This window comes from Oncorhynchus gorbuscha, unplaced genomic scaffold (genome assembly GCF_021184085.1).
Source record: "Oncorhynchus gorbuscha isolate QuinsamMale2020 ecotype Even-year unplaced genomic scaffold, OgorEven_v1.0 Un_scaffold_522, whole genome shotgun sequence".
Classification (NCBI taxonomy): domain Eukaryota; kingdom Metazoa; phylum Chordata; class Actinopteri; order Salmoniformes; family Salmonidae; genus Oncorhynchus; species Oncorhynchus gorbuscha.
The window spans coordinates 135,001-153,214 of record NW_025745349.1 but is presented as its reverse complement, the minus strand read 5'-3'; the positions used below and the strand labels follow the sequence as shown (position 1 = coordinate 153,214).

The 18,214-nt window shown below is 46.1% G+C and overlaps 1 pseudogene; it reads left to right on the top strand.

The window, feature by feature from the left end:
- The window catches only part of LOC124018450, a 62,960-nt pseudogene that overhangs the window by 43,721 nt on the left and 1,025 nt on the right, over positions 1–18,214 (top strand).

The window sequence follows — 18,214 nt, the reverse complement described above, 5'->3', positions numbered from 1 at the left end:
CACTAACTGTCTGTTCTACCTCAGACCAGACTCACTAACTGTCTGTTCTACCTCAGACCAGACTGTCTGTTCTACCTCAGACCAGACCAGACTGTCTGTTCTACCTCAGACCAGACTCACTAACTGTCTGTTCTACCTCAGACCAGACTAACTGTCTGTTCTACCTCAGACCAGACTCACTAACTGTCTGTTCTACCTCAGACCAGACTCACTAACTGTCTGTTCTACCTCAGACCAGACTAACTGTCTGTTCTACCTCAGACCAGACTCACTAACTGTCTGTTCTACCTCAGACCAGACTCACTAACTGTCTGTTCTACCTCAGACCAGACTCACTGTCTGTTCTACCTCAGACCAGACTCACTGTCTGTTCTACCTCAGACCAGACTCACTAACTGTCTGTTCTACCTCAGACCAGACTCACTGTCTGTTCTACCTCAGACCAGACTCACTGTCTGTTCTACCTCAGACCAGACTCACTGTCTGTTCTACCTCAGACCAGACTAACTGTCTGTTCTACCTCAGACCAGACTAACTGTCTGTTCTACCTCAGACCAGATTCACTAACTGTCTGTTCTACCTCAGACCAGACTAACTGTCTGTCTGTTCTACCTCAGACCAGACTAACTGTCTGTTCTACCTCAGACCAGACTCACTAACTGTCTGTTCTACCTCAGACCAGACTCACTAACTGTCTGTTCTACCTCAGACCAGACTCACTCACTGTCTGTTCTACCTCAGACCAGACTCACTAACTGTCTGTTCTACCTCAGACCAGACTCACTGTCTGTTCTACCTCAGACCAGACTCACTGTCTGTTCTACCTCAGACCAGACTCACTAACTGTCCATTCTACCTCAGACCAGACTCACTAACTGTCTGTTCTACCTCAGACCAGACTCACTGTCTGTTCTACCTCAGACCAGACTCACTAACTGTCTGTTCTACCTCAGACCAGACTCACTGTCTGTTCTACCTCAGACCAGACTCACTAACTGTCCATTCTACCTCAGACCAGACTCACTAACTGTCTGTTCTACCTCAGACCAGACTCACTAACTGTCTGTTCTACCTCAGACCAGACTCACTGTCTGTTCTACCTCAGACCAGACTCACTGTCTGTTCTACCTCAGACCAGACTCACTGTCTGTTGTCTGTGTCTGTTCTACCTCAGACCAGACTCACTGTCTGTTCTACCTCAGACCAGACTCACTGTCTGTTCTACCTCAGACCAGACTCACTGTCTGTTCTACCTCAGACCAGACTCACTGTCTGTTCTACCTCAGACCAGACTCACTGTCTGTTCTACCTCAGACCAGACTCACTGTCTGTTCTACCTCAGACCAGACTAACTGTCTGTTCTACCTCAGACCAGACTAACTGTCTGTTCTACCTCAGACCAGACTCACTGTCTGTTCTACCTCAGACCAGACTCACCAAAAGAGAAAATGAGGATGTTGCTTTATTAGCTATTTATCTCTGTGGTGTCAGTGTCCACACACACACACACACACACACACACACACACACACACACACACACACACACACACACACACACACACACACACACACACACACACACACACACACACACACACACACACACACACACACACCCCTCTCCACTCGGGAGCTGAAACTGATACCCCACCAGAGGGGCTTGTGGGAAACTGAACCCGTTCAGGAACTAATCGGCCAATGGCACCTCTCAGATTCAATCTTTAATGGAATTCACAGATTTCAGTCCTGCTTCTTTGTGTTGGCTTCCACCTGTTTCCTTCGAACACAAACACTTCAGAGCTCAACCTCTCTGTCTCACATGTTCTCTCTCTGTCTGTCTCTCTCTCTGTCTCTCTCTCTCTCTCTCCTTCTCTCTCTGTGTCTCCTCTCTCTGTCTGTCTGTCTCTCTCTCTCTCTCTCTCTCTCTCTCTCTCCTTCTCTCTCTGTGTCTCCTCTCTCTGTCTGTCTCTTGCTCTCTCTCTTCTCTTGCTCTCTCTCCTTCTCTCTCTGTGTCTCCTTCTGTCTCTCTCTGTCTGTCTCTCTGTCTGTCTCTCTCTCTGTCTCTCTCTCTGTCTGTCTGTCTGTCTGTCTCTCTCTCTCTCTCTCTCTGTCTCTCTCTCTCTCTGTCTCTCTTGCTCTCTCTCCTTCTCTTGCTCTCTCTCCTCTCTCTCTGTGTCTCCTTCTCTCTCTGTGTCTCCTTCTCTCTCTGTGTCTCCTTCTCTCTCTGTGTCTCCTCTCTCTCTGTCTGGCTCTCTGTCTGTCTCTCTGTCTCGCTCTCTGTCTGTCTGTCTCTGTCTGTCTGTCTGTCTGTCTGTCTGTCTGTCTGTCTGTCTGTCTCTCTCTCTCTCTCTCTCTCTCTCTCTCTCTCTCTCTCTCTCTCTCTCTCTCTCTCTCTCTCTCTCTCTCTCTCAAACACACAGGCGCTGCATTCATGTGGTTATGTCATCATCTCCTCTCGCCCAGTGCCCTTGGTGTGTTTAGTAAACATGCTGCGTATCATAGTGACATCAGTTACTAATGATCACGTCCATTCAAACATAGAGTAGTCCCCAATGGCACCCGTATTCCTTTATATAGTGCACTACTCATAGGGCTCTAGGTCAGAACTAGTGCACGACTCATAGGGCTCTAGGTCAGAACTAGTGCACTACTCATAGGGCTCTAGGTCAGAACTAGTGCACGACGTAGGGAATAAGGTGCCATTTGGAGATGAACATAATGCCTCTGAACTCTCTGACGCCTCGTGGGCAGAACAGATCCTGACTTCACACCTGTCCTGATAGTTACTGACCCTGACTTCATACCTGTCCTGATATAATTACTGACCCTGACTTCACACCTGTCCTGATATAATTACTGACCCTGACTTCACACCTGTCCTGATATAATTACTGACCCTGACTTCACACCTGTCCTGATATAATTACTGACCCTGACTTCACACCTGTCCTGATATAATTACTGACCCTGACTTCACACAGACACACCTGTCCTGATATAATTACTGACCCTGACTTCACACCTGTCCTGATATAATACTGACCCTGACTTCACACCTGTCCTGATATAATACTGACCCTGACTTCACACCTGTCCTGATATAATACTGACCCTGACTTCACACCTGTCCTGATATAATACTGACCCTGACTTCACACCTGTCCTGATATAATACTGACCCTGACTTCACACCTGTCCTGATATAATACTGACCCTGACTTCACACCTGTCCTGATATAATTACTGACCCTGACTTCACACAGACACACCTGTCCTGATAGTTACTGACCCTGACTTCACACCTGTCCTGATATAATTACTGACCCTGACTTCACACAGACACACCTGTCCTGATATAATTAATGACCCTGCCTTTACACCTGTCCTGATATAATTAATGACCCTGACTTTACACAGACACACCTGTCCTGATATAATTAATGACCCTGACTTTTACACCTGTCCTGATATAATTAATGACCCTGACTTTACACAGACACACCTGTCCTGATATAATACTGACCCTGACTTCACACCTGTCCTGATAGTTACTGACCCTGACTTCACACCTGTCCTGATAGTTACTGACCCTGACTTCACACCTGTCCTGATAGTTACTGACCCTGACTTCACACAGACACACCTGTCCTGATATAATACTGACCCTGACTTCACACCTGTCCTGATAGTTACTGACCCTGACTTCACACCTGTCCTGATATAGTTACTGACTCTGACTTTACACCTGTCCTGATATAATACTGACCCTGACTTCACACCTGTCCTGATATAATACTGACCCTGACTTCACACCTGTCCTGATATAGTTACTGACCCTGACTTCACACAGACACACCTGTCCTGATATAGTTACTGACCCTGACTTCACACAGACACACCTGTCCTGATATAATTACTGACCCTGACTTCACACCTGTCCTGATATAGTTACTGACTCTGACTTTACACCTGTCCTGATATAATATTGACTCTGACTTCACACCTGTCCTGATATAGTTACTGACTCTGACTTTACACCTGTCCTGATATAATATTGACTCTGACTTCACACCTGTCCTGATATAGTTACTGACTCTGACTTTACACCTGTCCTGATATAATACTGACCCTGACTTCACACCTGTCCTGATATAGTTACTGACCCTGACTTCACACAGACACACCTGTCCTGATATAGTTACTGACCCTGACTTCACACAGACACACCTGTCCTGATAGTTACTGACCCTGACTTTACACCTGTCCTGATATAATTACTGACCCTGACTTCACACAGACACACCTGTCCTGATATAATACTGACCCTGACTTCACACCTGTCCTGATATAGTTACTGACCCTGACTTCACACCTGTCCTGATATAATTACTGACCCTGACTTCACACCTGTCCTGATAGTTACTGACTCGGACTTTACACCTGTCCTGATATAATACTGACCCTGACTTCACACCTGTCCTGATAGTTACTGACCCTGACTTCACACCTGTCCTGATATAATATTGACTCTGACTTCACACAGACACACCTGTCCTGATATAGTTACTGACCCTGACTTCACACAGACACACCTGTCCTGATATAATACTGACCCTGACTTCACACAGACACACCTGTCCTGATACAGTGCCTTGCGAAAGGTTTCTGCCCCCTTGAACTTTGCGACCTTTTGAATAATTTTGCACGCCCAATTTTTCAGTTTTTGATTTGTTAAAAAAGTTTGAAATATCCAATAAATGTCGTTCCACTTCATGATTGTGTCCCACTTGTTGTTGATTCTTCACAAAAAAAATACAGTTTTATATCTTTATGTTTGAAGCCTGAAATGTGGCAAAAGGTCGCAAAGTTCAAGGGGGCCGAATACTTTCGCATGGCACTGTATATTTACTGACTCTGACTTCACACACACACACACACACACACACACACACACACACACACACACACACCTCCCTGCCCTGTGATCGTTGGCTGCTCTCTCAGTCTGGGCTGCATGCTGGGTTTGGGTAACCATGGTGACGCTCTGTTAGGCTTGGCCTGGGTTGTCTGGCTGTGACCAAAACCCAGCAGCTGACGGGACGGACATCGACCCACCAGCTGCACCTGGCACACTCACAAAGAAACCCGTCGTGAAACACACACACACACACACACACACACACACACACACACACACACACACACACACACACACACACACACGGTAGTCCCGTCAAACCACAGCTCTGGCCCCGGTCCAGTCCACATGGGCTCTGGTTGAAAGTAGTGCACTATATAGGGAATAAGGCTCTGGTTGAAAGTAGTGCACTATATAGGGAATAGGGCTCTGGTCTATAGTAGTACCACTATATAGGGAATAGGGCTCTGGTCTATAGTAGTACCACTATATAGGGAATAGGGCTCTGGTCTATAGTAGTACCACTATATAGGGCTCTGGTCTATAGTAGTACCACTATATAGGGAATAGGGCTCTGGTCTATAGTAGTACCACTATATAGGGAATAGGGCTCTGGTCTATAGTAGTACCACTATATAGGGAATAGGGCTCTGGTCTATAGTAGTACCACTATATAGGGAATAGGGCTCTGGTCTATAGTAGTACCACTATATAGGGAATAGGGCTCTGGTCTATAGTAGTACCACTATATAGGGAATAGGGCTCTGGTCTATAGTAGTACCACTATATAGGGAATAGGGCTCTGGTCTATAGTAGTACCACTATATAGGGAATAGGGCTCTGGTCTATAGTAGTACCACTATATAGGGCTCTGGTCTATAGTAGTACCACTATATAGGGAATAGGGATCTGGTCTATAGTAGTACCACTATATAGGGAATAGGGCTCTGGTCTATAGTAGTACCACTATATAGGGCTCTGGTCTATAGTAGTACCACTATATAGGGAATAGGGCTCTGGTCTATAGTAGTACCACTATATAGGGAATAGGGCTCTGGTCTATAGTAGTACCACTATATAGGGAATAGGGCTCTGGTCTATAGTAGTACCACTATATAGGGAATAGGGCTCTGGTCTATAGTAGTACCACTATATAGGGAATAGGGCTCTGGTCTATAGTAGTACCACTATATAGGGAATAGGGCTCCGGTCTATAGTAGTACCACTATATAGGGAATAGGGCTCTGGTCTATAGTAGTACCACTATATAGGGAATAGGGCTCTGGTCTATAGTAGTACCACTATATAGGGAATAGGGCTCTGGTCTATAGTAGTGTACTATATAGGGAATAGGGCTCTGGTCTATAGTAGTACCACTATATAGGGAATAGGGATCTGGTCTATAGTAGTACCACTATATAGGGAATAGGGCTCTGGTCTATAGTAGTACCACTATAGGGCTCTGGTCTATAGTAGTACCACTATATAGGGAATAGGGCTCTGGTCTATAGTAGTACCACTATATAGGGAATAGGGCTCTGGTCTATAGTAGTACCACTATATAGGGAATAGGGCTCTGGTCTATAGTAGTACCACTATATAGGGAATAGGGCTCTGGTCTATAGCAGTACCACTATATAGGGAATAGGGCTCTGGTCTATAGTAGTACCACTATATAGGGAATAGGGCTCTGGTCTATAGTAGTACCACTATATAGGTAATAGGGCTCCATTTGGGACACAGGTTCTCTGTCTAACCAAACTATAACCCACCTTATAAAACACAGTGCTCTCCTATAACTCACAGCCGGCTGACAAAACCACAAGGATTCCTCATAACCAATCCCAAGCTGAGCCCTGAGGCTCAGTGAAACTTCACCCAGACTCTAACTATCTTACTGAAACCTCACACAGACTCTAACCACTTCACTGAAACCTCACCCAGACTCTAACCATCTCACTGAAACCTCACCCAGACTCTAACCCTCTCACTGAAACCTCACCTCACCCAGACTCTAACCACCTCACTGAAACCTCACCCAGACTCTAACCACCTCACTGAAACCTCACCTCACCCAGACTCTAACCACCTCACTGAAACCTCACCCAGACTCTAACCACCTTACTGAAACCTCACCCAGACTCTAACCACCTCACTGAAACCTCACCTCACCCAGACTCTAACCACCTCACTGAAACCTCACCCAGACTCTAACAACCTCACTGAAATCTCACCTCACCCAGACTATAACCACCTCACTGAAACCTCACCCAGACTCTAACTACCTCACTGAAACCTCACCCAGACTCTAACCACCTCACTGAAACCTCACCCAGACTCTAACCACCTCACTGAAACCTCACCTAGACTCTAACTACCTCACTGAAACCTCACCCAGACTCTAACCATCTCACTGAAACCTCACCCAGACTCTAACCACCTCACTGAAACCTCACCCGGACTCCAACCACCTCACCCAGACTCTAACTATCTCACTGAAACCTCACCCAGACTCTAACCACCTCACTGAAACCTCACCTCACCCAGACTCTAACCACCTCACTGAAACCTCACCCAGACTCTAACCACCTCACTGAAACCTCACCTAGACTCTAACTACCTTACTGAAACCTCACCCAGACTCTAACCACCTCACTGAAACCTCACCTCACCCAGACTCTAACCACCTCACTGAAACCTCACCCAGACTCTAACAACCTCACTGAAATCTCACCTCACCCAGACTATAACCACCTCACTGAAACCTCACCCAGACTCTAACCATCTCACTGAAACCTCACCCAGACTCTAACCACCTCACTGAAACCTCACCCGGACTCCAACCACCTCACCCAGACTCTAACTATCTCACTGAAACCTCACCCAGACTCTAACCACCTCACTGAAACCTCACCCAGACTCCAACCACCTCACCCAGACTCTAACCACCTCACTGAAACCTCACCCAGACTCTAACAACCTCACTGAAATCTCAACCCTCACTGAAATCTCACCTCACCCAGACTATAACCACCTCACTGAAACCTCACCCAGACTCTAACTACCTCACTGAAACCTCACCCAGACTCTAACCACCTCACTGAAACCTCACCCAGACTCTAACCACCTCACTGAAACCTCACCTAGACTCTAACTACCTCACTGAAACCTCACCCAGACTCTAACCATCTTACTGAAACCTCACCCAGACTCTAACCACCTCACTGAAACCTCACCCGGACTCCAACCACCTCACCCAGACTCTAACTATCTCACTGAAACCTCACCCAGACTCTAACAACCTCACCCAGACTCCAACCACCTCACCCAGACTCCAACCACCTCACTGAAACCTCACCCAGACTCTAACTACCTCACTGAAACCTCACCCAGACTCTAACCACCTCACTGAAACCTCACCCAGACTCTAACCACCTCACTGAAACCTCACCCTGCCAGACAGACCCTGTTCCTGACACAAGCTGAACACAAGCTGATACCAACTCCCTTCTAGTAGCACTTACTAATACTAATCCTGACCAGACTCTGGTTCTACACTGGTAGTTACCAGAACAAGTTAGTACCCAGACCAGACTCTGGTTCTACACTGGTAGTTACCAGAACAAGTTAGTACCCAGACCAGACTCTGGTTCTACACTGGTAGTTACCAGAACAAGTTAGTACCCAGACCAGACTCTGGTTCTACACTGGTAGTTACCAGAACAAGTTAGTACCCAGACCAGACTCTGGTTCTACACTGGTAGTTACCAGAACAAGTTAGTACCCTGACCAGACTCTGGTTCTACACTGGTAGTTACCAGAACAAGTTAGTACCCTGACCAGACTCTGGTTCTACACTGGTAGTTACCAGAACAAGTTAGTACCCTGACCAGACTCTGGTTCTACACTGGTAGTTACCAGAACAATTTAGGACCCTGACCAGACTCTGGTTCTACACTGGTAGTTACCAGAACAAGTTAGTACCCTGACCAGACTCTGGTTCTACACTGGTAGTTACCAGAACAAGTCTGTCTGTCTGTCTGTCTGTCTGTTCCATCACTACATCGTGCTGTCTGTCTGTCTGTTTACAGGGTGCTGTCTGTCTGTTCCATCACTACAGGGTGCTGTCTGTCTGTCCCATCACTACAGGGTGCTGTCTGTCTGTTCCATCACTACAGGGTGCTGTCTGTCTGTCTGTCTGTCTGTCTGTCTGTCTGTCTGTCTGTCTGTCTGTCTGTCTGTCTGTCTGTCTGTCTGTCTGTCTGTCTGTCTGTCTGCTGTATGTCTGCTCCATCACTACAGGGTGCTGTCTGTCTGTTCCATCTGGACTGGCTCAGGTCTCTTCAGTTCCTCCTGTACTCTGTCCAGTCAGTGATGCCCTCATTTAGCCATTTCACTCCATAATCCCTCTCTCTCTCTCCCTCTCTCTCTCTCTCTCTCTCTCTCTCCTCTCTCTCCCCTCCTTCTCCCTACCTCTCTCTCTCTCTCCCTCCTTCTCCCTACCTCTCTCTCTCTCTACCTCTTTCTCTCTCTCTTTCTCCCTACCTCTCTCTCTCTACCTCTTTCTCTCTCTCTTTCTCCCTACCCTCTCTCTCTCCTTCTCCCTACCTCTCTCTCTCTCTCTCTCCTTCTATCTCTCTCTCTCTCTCCTTCTATCTCTCTTCTCCCTACCTCTCTACCTCTTTCTCTCTCTTTCTCCCTACCCCTCTCTCTCTCTACCTCTCTCCCTCTCTCCTTCTCTTTAACTCTCCCTACCTCTCCCTACCTCTTTCTCTCTCTCCTTCTCCCTACTTCTCTTTCTTTCTCTCTCTCCTTCTCTTTAACTCTCCCTACCTCTCTCTCTCTCTCTCTCCTTCTCTGTAACTCTCCCTACCTCTCTCTCCTTCTCTGTAACTCTCCCTACCTCTCTCTCTCTCTCTCTCTCTCTCTCTCTCCCTACCTCTCTTTCTCTTTCTCTTTCTCTCTCTCTCTCTCTCTCTCTCTCTCTCTCTCTCTCTCTCTCTCTCTCTCTCTCTCTCTCTCTCTCTCTCTCTCTCTAATTCTCCCTACCTCTCTCTCTCTTTCTCTCTCTCAGGATGTAAGCTACTCTGGGACTCTGGGCTATACCAACCCTGAGATGGAGGTGGAGGATCCTACCACCATGGCTGCAGCACGGGGGGGGCTAGAGTGAGTTGTTATTCTGTTCTCTTGTGGTTAAAGTTGCAAAATTCCACTAACTTTCCCATAATTCCCCTGCTGGTTTTCCTGCGTGGAGGACTCCTGACAGAGATTTTCTAGAAAACCTGAGAATTTGGGGAAAGTTAGCAGAATGTGGTAACCCTAGTGGCGGTGCTGAATGGTACTGTCCTCATTTAACTGGCCGCTGGGGGTTTCATCCACACGCCTCAGTCCCTCCGGTGCCTTGGACAGCCAGTTTGTTTAGTAGTAGGAGTATCTGTAAATCTACCTGTTAACCTCGTTAAAGAATAAACACTTTAATGGCTATTTAGTGGGATGTTCCCCTTTTAACTGGCTTGTGAAAACTGTTGTGTTGTTGTTTTAGTCGGTTCCTACCGCTGCTACGCTAACAGAATGTGTTCCTACCGCTGCTACGCTAACAGAATGTGTTCCTACTGCTGCTACGCTAACAGAATGTGTTCCTACCGCTGCTACGCTAACAGAATGTGTTCCTACCGCTGCTACGCTAACAGAATGTGTTCCTACCGCTGCTATGCTAACAGAATGTGTTCCTACCGCTGCTACGCTAACAGAATGTGTTCCTACCGCTGCTATGCTAACAGAATGTGTTCCTACCGCTGCTACGCTAACAGAATGTGTTCCTACCGCTGCTACGCTAACAGAATGTGTTCCTACCGCTGCTACGCTAACAGAATGTGTTCCTACCGCTGCTATGCTAACAGAATGTGTTCCTACCGCTGCTACGCTAACAGAATGTGTTCCTACCGCTGCTACTCTAACAGAATGTGTTCCTACCGCTGCTACTCTAACAGAATGTGTTCCTACCGCTGCTATGCTAACAGAATGTGTTCCTACCGCTGCTATGCTAACAGAATGTGTTCCTACCGCTGCTACGCTAACAGAATGTGTTCCTACCACTGCTATGCTAACAGAATGTGTTCCTACCGCTGCTACGCTAACAGAATGTGTTCCTACCGCTGCTACTCTAACAGAATGTGTTCCTACCGCTGCTATGCTAACAGAATGTGTTCCTACCGCTGCTATGCTAACAGAATGTGTTCCTACCGCTGCTACTCTAACAGAATGTGTTCCTACCGCTGCTATGCTAACAGAATGTGTTCCTACCACTGCTATGCTAACAGAATGTGTTCCTACCGCTGCTATGCTAACAGAATGTGTTCCTACCGCTGCTACGCTAACAGAATGTGTTCCTACCGCTGCTACGCTAACAGAATGTGTTCCTACCGCTGCTACGCTAACAGAATGTGTTCCTACCGCTGCTATGCTAACAGAATGTGTTCCTACCGCTGCTATGCTAACAGAATGTGTTCCTACCGCTGCTACGCTAACAGAATGTGTTCCTACCGCTGCTACGCTAACAGAATGTGTTCCTACCGCTGCTATGCTAACAGAATGTGTTCCTACCGCTGCTATGCTAACAGAATGTGTTCCTACCGCTGCTATGCTAACAGAATGTGTTCCTACCGCTGCTATGCTAACAGAATGTGTTCCTACCGCTGCTATGCTAACAGAATGTGTTCCTTCCACTGCTACGCTAACAGAATGTCTTGTGTTCCTACCGCTGCTACGCTAACAGAATGTCTTGTGTTCCTACCGCTGCTATGCTAACAGAATGTGTTCCTACCGCTGCTATGCTAACAGAATGTGTTCCTACCGCTGCTACGCTAACAGAATGTATTGTGTTCCTACCGCTGTTATGCTAACAGAATGTATTGTGTTCCTACCGCTGCTATGCTAACAGAATGTGTTCCTACCGCTGCTATGCTAACAGAATGTGTTGTGTTCCTACCGCTGTTATGCTAACAGAATGTATTGTGTTCCTACCGCTGCTACGCTAACAGAATGTGTTCCTACCGCTGCTACGCTAACAGAATGTGTTCCTACCGCTGCTACGCTAACAGAATGTGTTCCTACCGCTGCTACGCTAACAGAATGTGTTCCTACCACTGCTATGCTAACAGAATGTGTTCCTACCGCTGCTACGCTAACAGAATGTGTTCCTACCGCTGCTACGCTAACAGAATGTGTTCCTATCGCTGCTACGCTAACAGAATGTGTTCCTACTGCTGCTATGCTAAAAGAATGTGTTCCTACCGCTGCTACGCTAACAGAATGTGTTCCTGCCGCTGCTATGCTAAAAGAATGTGTTCCTACCACTGCTATGCTAACAGAATGTGTTGAGTGAGCTGTTGTAGTGGGTGTTGTAACTAAGGCACAGTGAGAGGTGACTGTTGTAGTGGGTGTTGTAACTAAGGCACAGTGAGAGGTGACTGTTGTAGTGGGTGTTGTAACTAAGGCACAGTGAGAGGTGACTGTTGTAGTGGGTGTTGTAACTAAGGCACAGTGAGAGGTGACTGTTGTAGTGGGTGTTGTAACTAAGGCACAGTGAGAGGTGACTGTTGTAGTGGGTGTTGTAACTAAGGCACAGTGAGAGGTGACTGTTGTAGTGGGTGTTGTTACTAAGGCACAGTGAGAGGTGACTGTTGTAGTGGGTGTTGTAACTAAGGCACAGTGAGAGGTGACTGTTGTAGTGGGTGTTGTAACTAAGGCACAGTGAGAGGTGACTGTTGTAGTGGGTGTTGTAACTAAGGCACAGTGAGAGGTGACTGTTGTAGTGGGTGTTGTAACTAAGGCACAGTGAGAGGTGACTGTTGTAGTGGGTGTTGTAACTAAGGCACAGTGAGAGGTGACTGTTGTAGTGGGTGTTGTAACTAAGGCACAGTGAGAGGTGACTGTTGTAGTGGGTGTTGTAACTAAAGGCACAGTGAGAGGTGACTGTTGTAGTGGGTGCTGTAACTTCCTGTTTGTGTGTTGCGGGTCAGGTACTATGGCAACGGCAGAGTTCATAGTTCATCCAGCAGGATGGTTGAAGAGGAGCAGTTACCCACCGTCTCTACTGAGCACAGAGCTGCACCACGGAAACACATCCAGGTCACACACACACACACACACACACACACACACACACACACACACACACACACACACACACACACACACACACACACACACACACACACACACACACACACACACACACACCGTCTCTACTGAGCACAGAGCTGCACCACGAAAACACATCCAGGTACACACACACACACACACACACAAACACACACACACACACACACAATGTGTGAGAGAACACATAAACATAAACATCCTTCATTCATGTGTGTTGAATGATGCTTCCTGGTCTCTGACCTTCATGTGTGTTGAATGATGCTTCCTGGTCTCTGACCTTCATGTGAACCATGTGGGTTGAATGATGCTTCCTGGTCTCTGACCTCTGACCTGTCTCCTGTGTGTTTGCAGAAGAGAAAGAAGAAAGTCCACAAAGTGCCAGCGGAGGTGATCAACGACCGTTCCACTGAGACCAGCAGCAACAGAGACCCGGCCTTCAACACAACAGAACCTGGTGAGACCACACACACACAAAGCCCTGGCCTTCAACACTACAGAACCACACACACACAAAGCCCTGGCCTTCAACACTACAGAACCACACACACACAAAGCCCTGGCCTTCAACACTACAGAACCTGGTGAGACCACACACACACAAAGCCCCGGCCTTCAACACTACAGAACCACACACACACAAAGCCCTGGCCTTCAACACTACAGAACCACACACACACAAAGCCCCGGCCTTCAACACTACAGAACCTGGTGAGACCACACACACACAAAGCCCTGGCCTTCAACACTACAGAACCTGGTGAGACCACACACACACAAAGACCCGGCCTTCAACACTACAGAACCTGGTGAGACCACACACACACAAAGCCCTGGCCTTCAACACTACAGAACCTGGTGAGACCACACACACAAAGCCCTGGCCTTCAACACTACAGAACCTGGTGAGACGTCGATGTCCGTGCCCCCGCAGAAATCTAGTTAGAATAATAAAAAATAATCAAACATTAGTCAGTCCTCTGCTACTTGACATGCTGCTATAGCATTAGTCCTCTGCTACTTGACATGCTGCTATAGCATTAGTCCTCTGCTACTTGACATGCTGCTATAGCATTAGTCAGTCCTCTGCTACTTGACATGCTGCTATAGCATTAGTCAGTCCTCTGCTACTTGACATGCTGCTATAGCATTAGTCCTCTGCTACTTGACATGCTGCTATAGCATTAGTCCTCTGCTACTTGACATGCTGCTATAGCATTAGTCAGTCCTCTGCTACTTGACATGCTGCTATAGCATTAGTCCTCTGCTACTTGACATGCTGCTATAGCATTAGTCCTCTGCTACTTGACATGCTGCTATAGCATTAGTCCTCTGCTACTTGACATGCTGATATAGCATTAGTCCTCTGCTACTTGACATGCTGATATAACATTAGTCAGTCCTCTGCTACTTGACATGCTGATATAGCATTAGTCCTCTGCTACTTGACATGCTGATATAGCATTAGTCCTCTGCTACTTGACATGCTGATATAACATTAGTCCTCTGCTACTTGACATGCTGCTATAGCATTAGTCAGTCCTCTGCTACTTGACATGCTGATATAACATTAGTCAGTCCCCTGCTACTTGACATGCTGATATAACATTAGTCCTCTGCTACTTGACATGCTGCTATAGCATTAGTCAGTCCTCTGCTACTTGACATGCTGATATAACATTAGTCAGTCCTCTGCTACTTGACATGCTGATACAGCATTAGTCAATCCTCTGCTACTTGACATGCTGATACAACATTAGTCCTCTGCTACTTGACATGCTGATATAGCATTAGTCCTCTGCTACTTGACATGCTGATATAGCATTAGTCAGTCCTCTGCTACTTGACATGCTGATATAACATTAGTCAGTCCTCTGCTACTTGACATGCTGATATAGCATTAGTCCTCTGCTACTTGACATGCTGATATAACATTAGTCCTCTGCTACTTGACATGCTGCTATAGCATTAGTCAGTCCTCTTCTACTTGACATGCTGATATAACATTAGTCCTCTGCTACTTGACATGCTGCTATAGCATTAGTCCTCTGCTACTTGACATGCTGATATAGCATTAGTCAGTCCGCTGCTACTTGACATGCTGATATAGCATTAGTCCTCTGCTACTTGACATGCTGATATAACATTAGTCCTCTGCTACTTGACATGCTGATATAACATTAGTCCTCTGCTACTTGACAGGCTGATATAACATTAGTCAGTCCTCTGCTACTTGACATGCTGATATAACATTAGTCAGTCCTCTACTACTTGACATGCTGATATAGCATTAGTCAGTCCTCTGCTACTTGACATGCTGATATAACATTAGTCAGTCCTCTGCTACTTGACATGCTGATATAACATTAGTCAGTCCTCTTCTACTTGACATGCTGATATAACATTAGTCAGTCCTCTACTACTTGACATGCTGATACAGCATTAGTCAGTCCTCTACTACTTGACATGCTGATATAGCATTAGTCAGTCCTCTGCTACTTGACATGCTGATATAACATTAGTCCTCTGCTACTTGACATGCTGATATAGCATTAGTCAGTCATCTTCTACTTGACATGCTGATATAGCATTAGTCCTCTGCTACTTGACATGCTGATATAACATTAGTCAGTCCTCTGCTACTTGACATGCTGATATAACATTAGTCAGTCCTCTGCTACTTGACATGCTGATATAGCATTAGTCAGTCCGCTGCTACTTGACATGCTGATATAACATTAGTCCTCTGCTACTTGACAGGCTGATATAGCATTAGTCCACTGCTACTTGACATGCTGATACAACATTAGTCCCCTGCTACTTGACATGCTGATACAACATTAGTCAGTCCTCTTCTACTTGACATGCTGATATAGCATTAGTCCGCTGCTACTTGACATGCTGATATAACATTAGTCCTCTGCTACTTGACATGCTGATATAACATTAGTCCCCTACTACTTGACATGCTGATATAACATTAGTCAGTCCTCTGCTACTTGACATGCTGATATAACATTAGTCCTCTACTACTTGACATGCTGATATAACATTAGTCCTCTGCTACTTGACATGCTGATACAGCATTAGTCAGTCCTCTTCTACTTGACATGCTGATATAACATTAGTCAGTCCTCTGCTACTTGACATGCTGATATAACATTAGTCCTCTGCTACTTGACATGCTGATATAACATTAGTCCTCTGCTACTTGACATGCTGATATAACATCAGTCCTCTGCTACTTCACATGCTGATACAGCATTAGTCAATCCTCTGCTACTTGACATGCTGATATAACATTAGTCAGTCCTCTGCTACTTGACATGCTGATACAACATTAGTCCTCTGATACTTGACATGCTGATACAACATTAGTCCTTTTCTACTTGACATGCTGATACAACATTAGTCCTCTGCTACTTGACATGCTGATACAGCATTAGTCAGTCCTCTGCTACTTGACATGCTGATACAACATTAGTCAGTCCTCTGCTACTTGACATGCTGATATAACATTAGTCAGTCCTCTGCTACTTGACATGCTGATACAACATTAGTCAGTCCTCTGCTACTTGACATGCTGATACAGCATTAGTCAGTCCTCTGCTACTTGACATGCTGATACAACATTAGTCCTCTGATACTTGACATGCTGATACAACATTAGTCCTTTTCTACTTGACATGCTGATACAACATTAGTCAGTCCTCTGCTACTTGACATGCTGATATAACATTAGTCAGTCCTCTGCTACTTGACATGCTGATACAACATTAGTCCTCTGATACTTGACATGCTGATACAGCATTAGTCCTCTGCTACTTGACATGCTGATATAACATTAGTCCTCTGCTACTTGACATGCTGATACAACATTAGTCAGTCCTCTGCTACTTGACATGCTGATACAGCATTAGTCAGTCCTCTGCTACTTGAAATGCTGATACAGCATTAGTCAGTCCTCTGCTACTTGACATGCTGATATAGCATTAGTCAGTCCTCTGCTACTTGACATGCTGATATAGCATTAGTCAGTCCTCTGCTACTTGACATGCTGATATAACATTAGTCAGTCCTCTGCTACTTGACATGCTGATATAGCATTAGTCCTCTGCTACTTGACATGCTGATATAGCATTAGTCAGTCCTCTGCTACTTGACATGCTGATATAGCATTAGTCAGTCCTCTGCTACTTGACATGCTGATACAACATTAGTCCTCTGCTACTTGACATGCTGATATAACATTAGTCCTCTGCTACTTGACACGCTGATATAACAATAGTCAGTCCTCTGCTACTTGACATGCTGATATAACATTAGTCCTCTGCTACTTGACATGCTGATATAGCATTAGTCCTCTGCTACTTGAAGTGACATGAGTGTATCTGTTGATAAACACAAAGCCTGTGTTAAAAAGAATGCGTTAGAACGTGTTATAAGCATGTATGAGCCTTTATAATGTCTTATAACACTGGCTTAATATGTCGTCTCTCTCTCTCTCAATGTATAGAATTGTCAACAGTCTGAACTTGTCTGTTATTTAGTCATTCTAAGACATTATAACGAGGTCATACTACAGAACTAGAAGGAATAGAACAGGCTTCCTCTTTCAAGTCAATGATGTCATAATGGACAGCCATTTTTAGTGTGCCCACAAATCATCATGGTGAGAGGTTGGAGACCTGTTCTATTGATTCTATTTCTATGCTCATGTATATTGAGTAGCAGCTCTGTGATGTGAATGTCTGTCCCTTTCCTGTCCTCTCTTCTCCTCTCTGTCCTCGTCTCTCTTCTCCTCTGCTGTCCTCCTCCTCTCTTCTCCTCTCTGTCCTCTTCTCTCTTCTCCTCTGCTGTCCTCCTCCTCTCTTCTCCTCTCTGTCCTCTTCTCTCTTCTCCTCTGCTGTCCTCCTCTCTTCTCCTCTCTGTCCTCCTCCTCTCCTCTGTCCTCCTCCTCTCTTCTCCTCTCTGTCCTCCTCCTCTCTTCTCCTCTGCTGTCCTCCTCTCTCTTCTCCTCTCTGTCCTCCTCCTCTCCTCTCTGTCCTCCTCCTCTCCTCTGTCCTCCTCCTCTCCTCTCTGTCATCCTCCTGTCCTGTTCTCCAGTAGACTCCTGCCGTGTAACTCCAGTCCC